The sequence below is a fragment of the Alligator sinensis genome, unplaced genomic scaffold (assembly GCF_000455745.1).
Source record: "Alligator sinensis unplaced genomic scaffold, ASM45574v1 scaffold460_1, whole genome shotgun sequence".
Lineage (NCBI taxonomy): Eukaryota > Metazoa > Chordata > Crocodylia > Alligatoridae > Alligator > Alligator sinensis.
The window spans coordinates 905050-920298 of record NW_005842553.1 but is presented as its reverse complement, the minus strand read 5'-3'; positions in this window follow the sequence as shown (position 1 = coordinate 920298).

Below are 15249 nucleotides of genomic sequence, written 5' to 3'. Positions count from 1 at the left end.
GGGGGGGGGGGGGGGGGGGGGGGGGGGGGGGGGGAGCCATAGAGGGTCTCCAATCTCCCGCCCCTCCCACAGCTCAGGTTGGGCAAACCCTAGCTGGCAGCTCCCTCCCCCTCCTTTCTCCCCTGACCTTTTCTGCAGACAGCACTAAGGGTGGGGCTGGGCTGCATCAACCCGAACCCAATCATACTGAAAAGCTGACTCTAGGAACAGTAAGTAGATGAGAGTTAATTTGTCATGTGATTGGCTGCTTTTAAAGTTCTCTGCAGCCATGCATGTGTGTCATGGCATGGCTGTAGACCACTTTCAGGGGGTCAACCACATGACAAATGTCACTTTTGTCAGTGCCTAAAGCTACATGATCCTTTCCAGTAATGTACCTGTGTCCTGGCCTGGGATTGAGAAGCTACAGATGCAGGCAGTCTGTAATGGCTTCATGATTTCTGTAGAGTGATGCAGCAGCTTAGCATTTTCTCCTCTTCACGGGGAGCTGCTGGAGTGAGTTGCTGTGGGGGACTCTGATCAGGCAAACCAATCTGGGCCAAGTACTGTCAGGGACTCTGAACAAGCAGGCCAGGCTGAGCCAAGTACCGCAGCAGCTACACCTGCAGTAAGTCTCAGCTAATGAACTCTGTGACAGTTAGGAGCAGTGAGCATCCTAATTGGCTGCTGGGAGTTCTGCCTATCCATTTAGCAGAAACTGGGGCCCTGCACTCTGGTTTTCCTGGCCCCCTAACCTAGGTTTTTGGTTTATTTCTGGACTTTAGCTTTGGATTTCCTTGTGGATATGTTTCCTGGCTCTGGACCCCAGTTTGGCTCTGTTTTTGGAATTTGCCCTGTGGATTGCCCTTTGGACTGATATTTGGCATCTGGTTCCTGGATCATGAGCCTGAATTGTGTTGTGGACTCTGCTTCTGGATTTCCCAGATATTTGGCTGATCTCTGGATTTCCAAGATACTTGCTTGATATTTGGCTTCCACCCTGTGATCCAAACCCAGGACCCTGCATTCCTTCCCTTCCCTTAGTGGTCCAGCCATTAGACCCAATTTTCTACCCCCCAGTCCCTTACAGTTGCAGGGATCTTTATTCCTTATGGGGAGCATCTGCACATTGACCTATGGTAATGTTGTTACTTCCTTTTAGGAGTACTAAAGCACAGCACAGTAACTGCTCATACTGCGCTGTATACATGATGCACAGTTAGTTTTAGCCTCTATTTCACTGTAGTGGCACGCTAAAATGGAGGAGTGTACTTCTATGGTCATGTGATCTCTACATCACAATAGCGCATTGTACAGTGACATACTGCATTGCTACAGTGATGTAGGGTGATGTATAGACGTGCCCATGCATAACTAGACAGTGGCAAAGATAGATATTCTAACTTCTTCACAATTCTGATCAAAATTTCTCTTTGTGTTTTATGTACCAATAATTTGGGATGGTTGGCTTCCCAAATGTTAGGTGAGAGCAAAAATGGGAAGGGAGAGCAAGGAGAAGGAAAGTGGTACAGCAGAATCACCAGAAACGGCTTACTTTTTATGATCGCTCAGATCGAATATCTATAGGGAATCACCTGCAGCAAAGTCTTAGTTTGATGAGGTGTCCATCCAGCATTCACTGAATCTTGAACAAAGATGTAAATGTTCATGCTGAGGTCCAGAACTTCCTGTTGAAATCATCAGGAAATTTACTATTGAGTTTAATGGGAGAAAGACTTATCTATTCTAGTTATCTAAGCCATCTTCTGCTGACATTCATCACCATAGTTTCTGAAGATAGGTTCAAACCCTTTATTTGCCTCAAAGTAGGATTTGAGTTCATAAATACATTTAAAATCCTATGCCACCTATTCTTTTAATTTAAATTTAGTTCCCTTTGTTTGCCAAGCAAAACCTGTTAAGGACTCAGCTACAGCTTTTCTTGATTTATAAATGTAACATTTCACAAAATACTTTGATAGGATTCATAAATAACAAAAAACCTGAGTTCTGCAAGCTAGATAACCAGCTTAATAAAAAATCCATTTTTTATTCAAATAGGTTGCTTTCCAAATAATTATAAATAATAAGCTGAGTTGGTTTGGAAAAACTGGAAAGCTTTTAAGCATAAAATTAGAACCCATTTGAAAGCTCTCTTGAGGCTTTTTATCATTAGTCAGATCCAGTGAGAAATGTGTGTTAAGGAGAAGTCTGAAATCTCTTTCAAAATCTTGATGCTGTTATTGATACCAAACTTTTAAATATGGTAACAAATCCTTCATATCCTTGAAAGTTTTCATGGTGCTTAGAAAAGAGGAAGTTACTGAAGCCTATAAATAACTTAAAATCCAGGAAAATGTCAATTGTTACAATCCTTTGCAGAGCCTGCTCTGTCCAGGGTGCTGAAAGGCACAGGTGGTGTTTACTGTTTAGTTCTCTGACAGAAGAAAAGGTATCTATAGAACTGCAGATTTTAAATACTTTTGCAAATGTTAAATCAATTATCACAAGAACTACCTTTAAAAAGTATTAGGGTTGCAAAGTGAAGCCTTTATAATTAGGAAGTGACAGAAATAAGGCTGCCTGTGATACTTATGTGAAATAATACTACTGTGAAATAAGGCTGCCTGCCTTTGTGATACTTACACTATCACAAACTATATTTTCCCACAAGACCTCTCTCCATTGCAGTGCATAGGATGGAGCATCTCTGGGGATGAATTGGGGGTGCATAGTGAATAAGCTTATTGTTAGTAGGACTCCTGCTTCATCTGTCATAACTGATGAAAGGAGTATTGTGAATAATGTACAGAGGACGGAACAAGGGAAAATATTGAATGGGCTCATGGATAAGACAGTTGGATATCACTGTGAACAGATGTCCTTTTGCTTTTGCAACAGAGTTCCTGTATGAGTTTGGGCAACTCGCTTAATTTTTTTACTGGGCACATTTTCTGTGTGCCCAGCCTGACAGCTCTGAGGTCTGATTTGTAGAATGGTTGAGCCTTCACCACAGCTAGTGGTGCCAACGAGAGGTGTGCTTTGGATACACAAGGTGCTAAGTACTCTGTTTAAAACTTGCTATGGAGATAAGCAGCAGAGAACAAAGGGTGTGAACACATGACACAATTACAATGGACTAATAAACTAATTTTACTCCACAGTATATTTTACTCTATAGTAAGAAATGAATACATGATGTGGTCTCCGTGGCTGCTTGCTTAGACACTATGGCATTTCCTCACCACCAAGTGGTGGGAGAGGTGATGTGCACTGAGTAAATGGCAAATGGCCAGGAATTAACCTGACTAAAAGAATGGACACATAACCTGTCCACTGGTATAATTTACACCTATGTATATAGCTTATCCTTACTCAATGAGGAGTACTTTTTACCTTGAGGGGAATGACTTATACTGATGAGAGGCAGTGTTTCATGTGTCACTTCCCTTTTACTACAGAGTAAAGTCAGTTTACTCCATGGTTAATGTCTACACCCAAAGTCTTTAAATTAGAAGTATGTGATGGTGCTAATAGCTTCAAATCTAATGAGCCTTCTAACATTCATGTGAAATAGAAAAGCACTAGTTATGTTAATTTGGCAGATAGATAAACTGAGGCAATAGGAGGCCTTGTGACTTTCCTGACATCACATGTTGATCCAGAGATAAAAGGTAAAATACATCTGGGACTCATGGGTCTTCTAACTGCTAAGGTACACTCCACATTTTAAATATCATTTATGAGTGTAGGAGGAAGTTGATCAGTATGCGTGATCATGAGGCAGCTGAACTAATCTGCAGTCATTCTAATACTATATGTGAATTTACCTATATATAGCGCAAAATAATAGAACATTTAAACTAAAGCATTTTTTATTAGAAGTAATTTAAACTCCATAGATCTTAGGAATAAGTCCCTGGCAGTCTGGATAACTGATGAGTCAATCACTGGCTGAGCTATTTCATAATCCACTGGAAATCCTTCACAGGCATGAGAACAAATTCAATATATCACTTTCTTCACAGTGTGAATTGTAAATGTCATTTGGCTGTACTTTTGAAGGGAGATCTGGCACATACTTGGACTGCATCACTTATTGCAACAGTATAGTATGATAGTTCACATGTTGCAAAACATTTCATACCATTCATAAAGTGTGAAAATGAAGTATAATCAGAATTATCATTCCTAAACCTGCTAATACTAGATTCTCTCATGTACTCACTACCAGTTGGTTTATATTGCCCTCCAATATAGTTCATGTGATTGAGAGAGGGCACCACAGAACCCTATGCCAGGTGTTACTATGTATGAATGGGACACATGTAAGGTGTGCATTATATCAGCTCAGGGCTCCCCCACAGTAGGAGAATTTGGGGTATCTGGCAACTTCCATATTGGGAGAGTAAATCTAGTCTCTTTTCTAATTTTAAATCTTTAGGTATGAGAGGCAAAGGAAGGAAATGGTCAGAAAAATTGTAATTGCCAATGATCAATGTCATATCGACTCTCATAGAATACATGTTACAAATTGATATGGGTGGGCATGGAAATAGTATATCAGTGCTGAATTCCTGACATATGAACATAGGAAATACCATACTGGATCAGACCATAGGCCTACCTATCTCCATATCCTATATCTCACAGTGGTAGAGAGTAGATGCTAACAGAAAACGTATTTAGGAAGGGCCTACCCAGATTGATCTGTCCCTTGCCCCTGTTACCTTAAAGTACAACTTCCAGCCTAGGAAGTCCTAATTTGGAGGCTGTAGCCCTACTATCCTATTTAATACCCACTGATAGACCTATTCTACATGACTTTGTCTACTCATCTTGTGCACCTGGTAAAGTTGTTGGTCTCAAAAACATTTTATGGCCATGAATTCCACAAATAAATCACATACAGTGTGAAAAAGACTTTCCTTTTGTTTGTTTTAAGCCTGCTTCCTAATAATTTCATTGCAGGCACTATTAGCTTGGAACCCAACTAACAGCACATAGTCATTGCAGTAAAGATGGAAATGTGGTCAGGTAACTTGTTATAAATGCTGCTGTTGAATTTACAATGTATCGCAGGTGCACATTTTGCCAAATTTAGGGGCCAAATTGAATTTTTTAAAAAAAAGAATAGGACTGAAAATGCTGCTGAAACATTGTCTCAGTATGTTATATTAGCGATTTGTATAATTTGTAAAATTCTTTTTTCTTTGCCATTGCTATAAACATTATGGCAATGTTTGCCAAGAGAGACAGATTGTTTAATGCTGTAGAAACCATTTCCCTCTCTTGGCACTCTTGGATGTCACACAGCTGGTGTGAATTTTAATATTATAGTAGGCAATTAAAAAAAATTAAGCCAATTTTAGGTAAATGAATCTAGTTAATTTTTCAACCCCCCCCCTTTGAAACAGTATAAATTTAAACCTACTACCAACAAACTCCATCATTGCACAAAAGCCTAATTTTCTCTCCTCCACTGGGAGCTGGTGTGTTTTTCAGACTCTGGCATTAATTGTGCTGTATTGTGTGCATTTTCTGCTTCACTAGTTAGTCAGATAGGCAGCAAATGGAGTCAGCTCTAGGTCACAGAACACGAAAAGCCAACTCCTGCTGTCTCCCAATCAGGTACGGATATTGAATTGGGCTTCACATAATTGAAAATATTAGCAGTTGGAAAATAAACCCAAGGTTTTAAACACACAGGCATGACATTTGGAGAAGCTATAACATCTGAGCGTTATCATGGCTCTGATCCAATTTCTCCTGAAATCAATAGAAATTCTCATATTCATTTTAGTAGAAGAAATACATATGCTGATTCTTCAGTTACAGCAAAGACATCAAAATGCTTTACAAACAAATCATGCCTTCCAACACCTTTCTGACTACTACTGTGGTGAGTAGTACTACCCCCAGTTTACTGGAGTGAACGGAGACACAGAGGACTCTTGTCTTCCCCAAGGATGTACCAAGTGAATCCAGGCTCCCTACTTTCTACTGTTAGAGCTTCCAAACATATTTTGTTTCTCCATAGCTTTTCCTCTCCTGGTTTCACCTTCTCTAGTGCTTGGACCTGCTTCAGGGGAACTGAATGAGAGTTTTGTTATTGTTTTGAACAGAAGAAGAGTCTGGCTCAAACAGCTGTTATAGATATTGTCTAAAGGCTCCTCCTCAAGCTTCTTTAAGTGTTTGCTTTGAAGAGGTACTAAGGGTGTCTACATGGCACCATGCTGTACAATGTATTATTTAGAGCCCACTCAATGTCCTTATGCAGCTGCATGGTGTAGATGTGTCCTTAGTTGAAGTGCATATAAAGTCTATAACTTTGAGAATAGTATCAAGTTTATATTCCTGGTATAAACTTTTATGACAGAATCAGAAAATTCAGGGCTCCAAATGTTGACACTTAAACCTATGTTATTAGTTAGCTGAAGATGACAAGAGAGGATACCAAATCTGACAAAACCCACACTGGGCATGTCCACACGTGCAAGCACGTGTGCTTGCAGCAGCTGAAATAGAAGCGGTACATATTTGAGCTGGGGCTTTTTGCCTTAGCGCACGTGCTCGGACATACACTTTGTTGTGGAGCAAATTGTGCCACTTGGGGCAAAATAACCCTGCCTGGCTCCTCCTGGATTTGCAGCCAGGGGGAGCTAGAGCTTGGGGCCAGCACCTGTGCTGTCCCCAGCAGTATAAAAAGCTGCCCTGTCCTGGCCCCATCTGTACAAAAAGCTGCCCTGGCAAGCAGTTCAGGGCTATTTGCTCTCAGGAGCTTCTGGGAGAGGAGCCACTGGGAAGAAGTTGGCCATTCCCCTTCCTGTCCCAGGCTGCTGCTGCGGCTGGACAGGGGGAGCTAGAGCTTGGGGCCAGCACCTGTGCTGTCCCCAGCAGTATAAAAAGCTGCCCTGTCCTGGCCCCATCTGTACAAAAAGCTGCCCTGGCAAGCAGTTCAGGGCTATTTGCTCTCAGGAGCTTCTGGGAGAGGAGCCACTGGGAAGAAGTTGGCCATTCCCCTTCCTGTCCCAGGCTGCTGCTGCGGCTGGATGCTGCAAGCGTGGTCTCAGGAGCTTCTGGGGACAAGATGGCCAGGCCCTTTCCTGCCGCTGGCTGCTATTAGCTGCTGGCTTGGTCTCAGAACTTTTGGAATAAGTTGGCTGCCCCCCTCCCGGCCTTGGGCAGCTGCTGCTGCTGCTGTTACTGCCCCCTCTGCTGCACACTGCTACCCCCCTCAGGGAGGGGCCCACTGCACTGCACTGCATTGCACCCCAGCACTGCACCCCAGATTCTGCACCCCTGTTCCGGTCTGCTGCCCATCCCGCCGCCAAGCCGTGGTTGGGGGACAGCCTGGGGAGGGAGCCTGCGCTGCCTGCGGGCCTCTCCCCCACCATCACTGCCAGAGCCTAAAGGAACCTTGCCTGTCCTCGCTGCCTTGGAAGGCCACCCCCACCTTCACCTCCACTTTCACCAGCAGCGCACCCTGAGTGGCTGAACTGGATGGCTCCTACCATCGCTGCAGCTGCTGCCCTTGTTTCTGTTGCTGCCCCCTCTCAGAAGACAGGCAGATTCCCTGCTGCACCACCTGACACCACACCTGCACTGGATCACTTCCTAATTGACTGACCACTCCTACCCTCCCCCACAGCTACCTCACTGCATCTGATCCTGATTTGTCTTCCTGCCGACTGCTGTGCTGCTGAGTGACCAGCTGGAGGCCTGAGGGGCTTCTGGACAGATCTTCCACAAACAAAGACCCTTCACTGCTCCATCTTTTACAAGTGGCTCAGCAGCCTTCCCTGTGTGTTTTTTTTTTTTGCCCTTGTGTGGTAAGTCCTGTGGTCCACTCCCCCTGACCTGGTGTTTGTTGTGTGGCTGAGTAAGCCAGCTTGAGTTTTTCCCCAGCCCTTGTGTGTGTATGTGTATTCCACCCCCCCCCCCTTGCTCCCCACCACATCCTCAAAGCATAGGCCTCCCTTTTTTTTTCCTGTGGGGCTGTGGCTCAGTCAGCTTCAGCCCCCTTCCTCCCTACCCCCTTTCTGTCCCACAACCCCAGCCTGCCCCTACTAGATTCACCAGCCCCGTGGGATATTTTGTTTTTCTTTGACTTCCCTGCTCTCACATGAAACAGTGGGAGGGCATAAAACTTCTGGGCAGGCATGCAGATGCCCCCACAGAGCTTCCTGCATCCCCCACTATGGGGGTGGATCCTGGCTGAGCCCTCAAGGGGATGCATGCCCCTGCAGCCTCCACCCTGGAGGCAGAGTCAAACCAACCTTCTCCAGGTGTGGAGAAGCTTGCAACCTCCACTGCAGGGGCAGGTGGGACTCTGGTAGAGAGCCAAAAGGGGCAGGGGGTTGCCCCTGGCCAACCCCCCCCTCCCGGAGGGGTTTCCAAGCTCCCTCTCCCATCATCAGGGTCCAAGGGCAAGGGCAGGGGGAAGGGGTCCTCTTCAGTCTCCTCCACAGCTGGGGTGGGAAGGGCAAGGGCCCTGCCCTGAAGCCTAGACCACCAGCACCTGAGGGGACCAGATGCACTACACCAGCCAGCACACCCACTCAACCTGTCCCTGGCCCCAGCTCAGGCCCTACCAACATGGCCCCCTGGGGTGGGGGGACCACAGCTATGCACAGACAGCTGCGGGGAGACCCAAAGCTGGGGGGCCTGGACCCTCCACCACTGGCCCTTCCAGCTCTGGTTGCAGGGCCCCCTTTCCAGCACTCACCCGTAGGCATGGGGTGAAGTGCCAACTGCCCAAGTGGGAGACCTGGGTGCAGGCCCTGGCTTGGGTAGTGGGGGCTCCCAAGATCATGGTGGCCTCCCGCTTTCATGGCAAGGGGGTCTTTTTCCTTGCCTCGGAGGCTGCTCCACAAAAGGCAGTGGAGAGGGGGTCATGGTGGAGGGCGAGTACATACCCCTCAAGCCTCTTGAAGAGCTGGGAACCAGGGTGGTCCTCAGCTCCATCCCTCCCTATATCTCCAACTGGGCCCTGCTCCCCCAGCTCCAAACCCTGGGGAGAGTTATCTCCCTGGTGGTGGTCATGTCACTGGGATGCCGAGACACTGGCCTCTGCCACGTGTGCTCTTTCTGTCGCCAGGTCATGATTCAGCTGGTGGCAGAAGCACGGCTGGAGGCTGAGGGGTGCCTGGTAATTCCTTATCAGGGAGCCCTGGTGAGGATTTTCTATACACTGGGGCACCTGTGGTGCTTCCAGTGCCATGCCCCGGGGAACTCACATTGTGAGTGCCCCATGGGCCAGGCAGGGAGGGCATCTGTGGGTCCCACTGGAAAAAGGCATTCCCCTTCTACCAGTGCCCCACCCCACTCAGGCCCCCCTGGTGCCCCAGCCACAGCTACGAGCCCACCCGTGAGCACAAAGGACCCCACCCCCCAACGAAGTCTAATGGAGTCCCAGGGAGGGAACCAGCAACTGGGGGCAGAGAGAGAAGGGCCCCCCTGCCCCTAGTTATACCCCCATCATGGCTGCCCCACCCTCCCAACCCTCACCTTCTTTTGCTGGAGACTGTCCACCTGAGGACCACCCCATGGTTGAGTTGGTGCAGGTCCCCTCTGGCCATAAAGGCAAAAAGGAAGGCACGGGCACAGCTGGAGCCCTCTGTGGAGGACTCCTCTCCCCCTCCCAAGACCACCACATGGGGTGGGGGGGAAGGAGCGGCCCAGCCTCCAGGGACTTCCCCAGCTGTGCCTGTCACCCCACTTCTGGGAAAGATCAAATGGGTTATCCCCACGGAGGAGGTTTTGGGGCTGCTAGATAGTCCCAAACAGGAGGCCATGGGGGAAGCCCTTCATGCTGCTTACCAAGGCCTACCCCCTGAAACCACGGGTGCCGAAGCTGAGGCCTGCCCAAAGGAAAGCCTGGCAGCAGAGCCTCCTCCCTCTGATCTAGGGGAGACAGAGGCCCTGGGGCTCACCCCTGTGAGTTCTGAGGGAGGAGGTCCCCCTTCCCAGGACCCTGAGGCAGATGCCAGTGCCACCCTGGTGCCTGGTGGGTCTCTTCCCTCCCCCTCCCAGGAAAACCTCACCTGCAGCCTGCCTCATAGTCTCGCACCAGAGGGGGTCATGGTGGGGTCACCTAATCAATGGGTTGATCTTGTCAGGGACCCTGCATAGACCCCCCCAGGGCTCCAGCTCTACTCCACCACTTTGTTGAAGGAGCCCCATCCTTACCCCACCCCTGTCCCAGGGGGCTGCAGAACTCTCCCAATCCCAACCAGAGTCTGGGGTCTTAGTGGACCGGGGGGTTCATGTGGTGCTGGAAGAGCCTTCAGCTCCAGGACCAGGAGAAGGATGCCTGAGAACCAGCAGGCTCCATGGAGCCTGCAGACCTCTCGGTCCCAGCGGTCCCCAGGGATCAGCTAGTTGCATTTCTTGACCATGACTACACCCACCAGTCCACCAGCAAGGTACAGCTAGCCTTGGACCGCTGGGGAGATTTTGACAACGTCCCTGCCACTGTGAGGGTGCTGCTGGGGGAAGGCAAGGGGCCCAAAAGCTGCAACACCCGGATCTATAGGCAGGCCTGCAGTTTCATAGATGCCCTCTGTGCATGTGGGAGGGTGCTATGTGAACAGGCAGACCCCACACCGGGCGTTGAGATGCGTGTGGCCCCTGATGAACCATCTGCTCCACCCCACCAGCCATGAGATCATTTAAGATCATGACCCTCAATGTCCACGGCTCCAGGAAGGGTCTCTGGAGGTGCCAGGTGCTCTCCTTCCTTCAGGAGTGGGGGTACCCCATGGTATTCTTGCAGGAGACCCTGATGACTCCAGCTGACAAATCAAATTAGTGGCTGGAGTGGGGAGGCAGGGACTTTTTTAGTCACCTCTCAGCCACCTCATCTGGGATGGCCACCCTGTTCTCCCCAGGCCTGCAGCTGGAGGTTCTCCAGGACGTTGAGGTGGTGCCGGGCCACCTACTGCACCTCTGGGTCCAGGTGCAGGGGCTGGTCCTAAACCTTATAAACATGTACACCCCTGTGAAGGACCCGGAGTTGGTGGGTTTCTTCCACCAGGAGACCACATACATCGGCACTCTCAACCCTTGTGAATGCCTGGTCCTTGGCGGGGACTTTAACATCACCCTAGATGTGTGAGACTGGTCAGGCAAGGAGCGGAACCAGGCCACTGTGGGCGTCTTTGGGGAGATCCTGATGGACTACTCCCTGGCGGATGTCTGGCGTGTCTGTCACTCCACTGAACCCCCTGCCTTCACTTATGTGAGGGTGGGGGAGGAGCAGGCATGCCACTCCTGGTTAGACCGAGTTTATATTTCTTTGCCACACTTTGCCCAGGACCACTCCTCTGGCATCCAGCTGATCCTTTTCAGAGATCACCACCTTGTCTGGGCCCAGACCACGGTGGGGCCTGTGTGTCCGGGTTTGTCCTACTGGCATTTCAATGCTAGCCTGCTGGAGGATGTGGGCTTCAGAGGGGCTTTTTGGGAGTTCTGGCTGGCCTGGCAGGAGCAACGGGCAGACTTCCTGTCAGCTTGGAGATGGTGGGATGTGGGGAAGGTGCACTACACCTTTTTTGCTGTGGCTACACTTGGGGGCACACCCAGCAGAGGGAGGCAGTTCGGGAGCAGCTTGAGCTGGAAGTACTAGAGCTGGAGAGGTGCCTGGCCACTGACCCAACCAATCCGTCCCTCTGCAGAGAGTGTCGGGAGAGGTGGGAAGAGCTTTGTGTTCTGGACAACCACTGTGCCCATGATGCATTTGTCTGCTCGTGTGTCCAACTCCTATGGGAGATAGACCGCGGCTTCTGCTTCTCCTATGCCCTGGAGAGGAGGCAAGGGGCCAAGAAGTACATCAGCTGACTTCTGGTGCGTGATGGCACCCCCCTCACAGATCAAGGCGAGATGCACCAGCACACGTGGGCCTGCTATGAAGAGCTCTTCTCCCTGGATCAGACCTATGCCACAGCCTGTCAGACCCTATGGGAGGGTCTGGTCCAGAAGGTGAAATCTGCCCTACCTTCTGACACCCTCATCTTTGTTGACCACGTCCTGCATGGCGGCAGTTTCCGTCCTACTCCCCCTGTGTCCTCCAGCAGACTGGAATTTGTCATGGGGCCAGCACCTCCCCCGGCTTCACAGCATTCCCCACTCCACCACCTGAGCTGGCTGGAGGACACCAGACTGGTCTGCTTTTCCACCATCCATCGCCGTTACCTCTACATGCTCGTGCACTGCACTGTCCATCATGCCACCCTCGTGTCCTGCATAGACACCAAGTGGCGAGACCTGATCAGCAGAGGCATGGCTGGGGCACCCCAGTGACTGGGTCTGTACTCCACCCTCATCCCATGAGCCACTGGGGACCTCAGCTGGCAGCTCCTCCATGGAGCCATCACCATGGGTGTGTATGTGGCGATCTTCATGGGAACCCTGGTCTCCTGCCCCTTCTGTGGGCAGAGGGAGACCCTGGTGCACATGACCCTTGAGTACACCAGGCTGCAGCCCCTCCACCTCCAGAGCCTCCTCATGAGGTTCTGGTTGAATTTCACCCCCCACCTTTTTGTTTTTGGTCACCCCATCCACAGCCCCACCAAGTCCTGGGACCTCTTAGTCTAGCTCCTCCTGGCCCTGGCCAAGTGGGCCTTGTATTTGACCAGGAAGGAGGGTCTGGCTGGGAAGGTGCCTGGAGACTGTGGGTCCACTTTCCTCTCACTTCACCCACCGGCTCCTTGGATACCTTTGGGGACTGGTGGGTGTGGCCCGGGGGACTCTGCTTGGTGTCCCCCTCAGGCACACTTATTTTCATGTTTTAACCTTTGACCCACACGACACTCCTATCCTGTTTTTTGCTTTTTTTGTCCCAAGATTTCTGTTATATCTTTCACCCATTGGCCCCACACAGTAGGGGCTATTAGTTAGTCAGGTGGGCCTTAGAGCCCATGATACTTGAAGGATACAAATAGACAGGAGCTTCTGGGGCCCAGCCACTTGATACCTGGGGATACTACCCCTTGTGCCAGCTGGACTGCTGCAGCAGCATCCCAAATCCATTTTTAAAAATACCCCCAAATCCATGTTCTTCCACAATTAAAACAAAAGACCCCCCCCATCTATCTAGAGAGAGACAGCAATCAGTTGGGCACTGCTTTATTGGTATATCTACAGTGTTAAAACAATATGGAAGCCTACCAGTGTCTCTATCCTCATGATAAAATAAATTCTAAATACCTATATGTGTTGATGTGTACTTTTGGTTTTCTTTGCACATGATTGGTGTGTGATGGGGGGATGTGGTATTTGCAGGAAAGGGGTGGGAAGGTGGGTGGGTGTGTGTGGAGGGATGTGGGTTGGTGTGTGGGTAGGTGTGGGGCAATTACTGAGGGGACTGTGGGTATGGGGGACCTTGTGGGAGGGCTGCTCAGAAGGGATGGGTCCCCTGGCCTCCACAGGGTGCAGCCCCCCACTCCCCCTCCAGCACATGGACTGCACTCCCCACAGGGCCCCAGCTCCTCCGTGGAGGGCCACAGCCCCTGTCCCCCATAGGGGCACAGCCTTCCCCCCCTGCTCAGGGTCCCAGGCACCCTGGAGAGCCACAGCCTGGAGGGCAGAGCAGTAGCAGTATTAATAGCTGTATCTCTGGGGGCCATGGCAATTAAGGCTGCCACCATTCCCTCCATTCCCCTCTACCCCAGCTGCAAATTCCAGACTCCTGGGTAGCCCCCCTTCCCAGCCATGAACCAGACTGGGACAGCCTGTGAGGTTGATCTGTACACAGAGTTCTGGGTGTGATCCAGGAAATGGCCCTGGACCCAGTACACAGTCTCAGAGCTGGCATGCATCCAGAGTCTTTCTGCCAAGCCAAGTTAAGTCCCACCACACCATGTGGATCCCAACCCCTTGCTCCCAGCCGTGGGACCCCAGACCTCTGGAATTCACTGATACTCAGTGTAAGATTTTTTTTTCCTTCTTGCCCTTGCAAAAATAGGGTGTGGGTTATATTTGGGAGTGTGTATATGGGGGAAACATATGGTATCTCTTTACCTTTTGAGGCTTACACCTGTTCATAATTAGGCAACCCTCCCTTCCAAAACAGGGGACATCTGGGTCAGGGGGTTGTGTCTCCTCCAGCCCTATTGTAAATTACTGTGCTTAAACACACATCCAAACAGTGGATTTAAAATCATCATTTCTTCTACTCATAAAGGATGTAAGATAGTACTCACTGCGAATAGGAGTGGTAGATTCTGATGCATGACACACACATACTGTTGCCTAAGAAAAGCAAAATTTAATGTAGTTTTTTAGGATGATGTTGCCTTCTCTGCAGGAGCCTGCAAAAGGACCATGCACCACTTAAAATATCACTTACTGCCTCAAAATGGGATTTATTTAAGATCTAGGTGGTGCATCATTTTTATACAAGCTCTTTTCAGGGATAAATTTCACCCTTGGAGATTATTATTTCTGCTTCTTACTGAATGCCATCATGTGTTTCAGCATAATCCTGTGCATTATATTATGATTCATATGCTAGAGGAACCCAGTGATTCTTTATCCAGGGATGACCTTGGATGCTGTATCTCCAACTACCAACGTATATTTAAAAAAACCTCATTTGTTAGATTTTGTTCATTCTCAAATCTTGTTAGATACAAGTAACACAGATTAACAGTTGTGGAATCAGAGCAGATGGGGAAAGAAACTACAAAAAGGTGTTTCTTTGATGAAGCGCCTTATCTGGTGAGTGACACCAACAGAGATGTGTTCCTTTGGGACTGACAAACTGTGGGAAAACAGAAAAGATGGCATGGGTTGACTGTAGCAAGGAGATAAGACAAGGAATAATTCCCTATTGCTCTCAGCTGCTTCTGACCTGTAATCTACATTATCACAGCCCCCTGGCCTCTGTACACTGAGGATCTAGCAGTTAGTCACAACAATAACTGCTCATCATATTAGCAGCTGAACAAAATGATCTGGGTTAGCTGCTTTGAGAACTGTACAGGTTGACAGTTTTGGAAGGGGAGAATTGCAGCTGACTGCTGCTGCAGTCCTGTTGACTCCAAAACAGCAATTCAACATGCAAACTAAAGGGATATTTGATGCAAATATTTATGGATATTAAAAGATGGTTGCATGTTCAGCATTCATCCTAATGACTTTCTGATATATCTTAGCGGGAAGGTCATGATGATCGGAGCAGTACACCACATTATCCTGTGGTGTAACTCCACAGAAAAAGTTGTTCTAGTGTATTTAACAGAATTAAGAGTACAAACACCAGCTCAT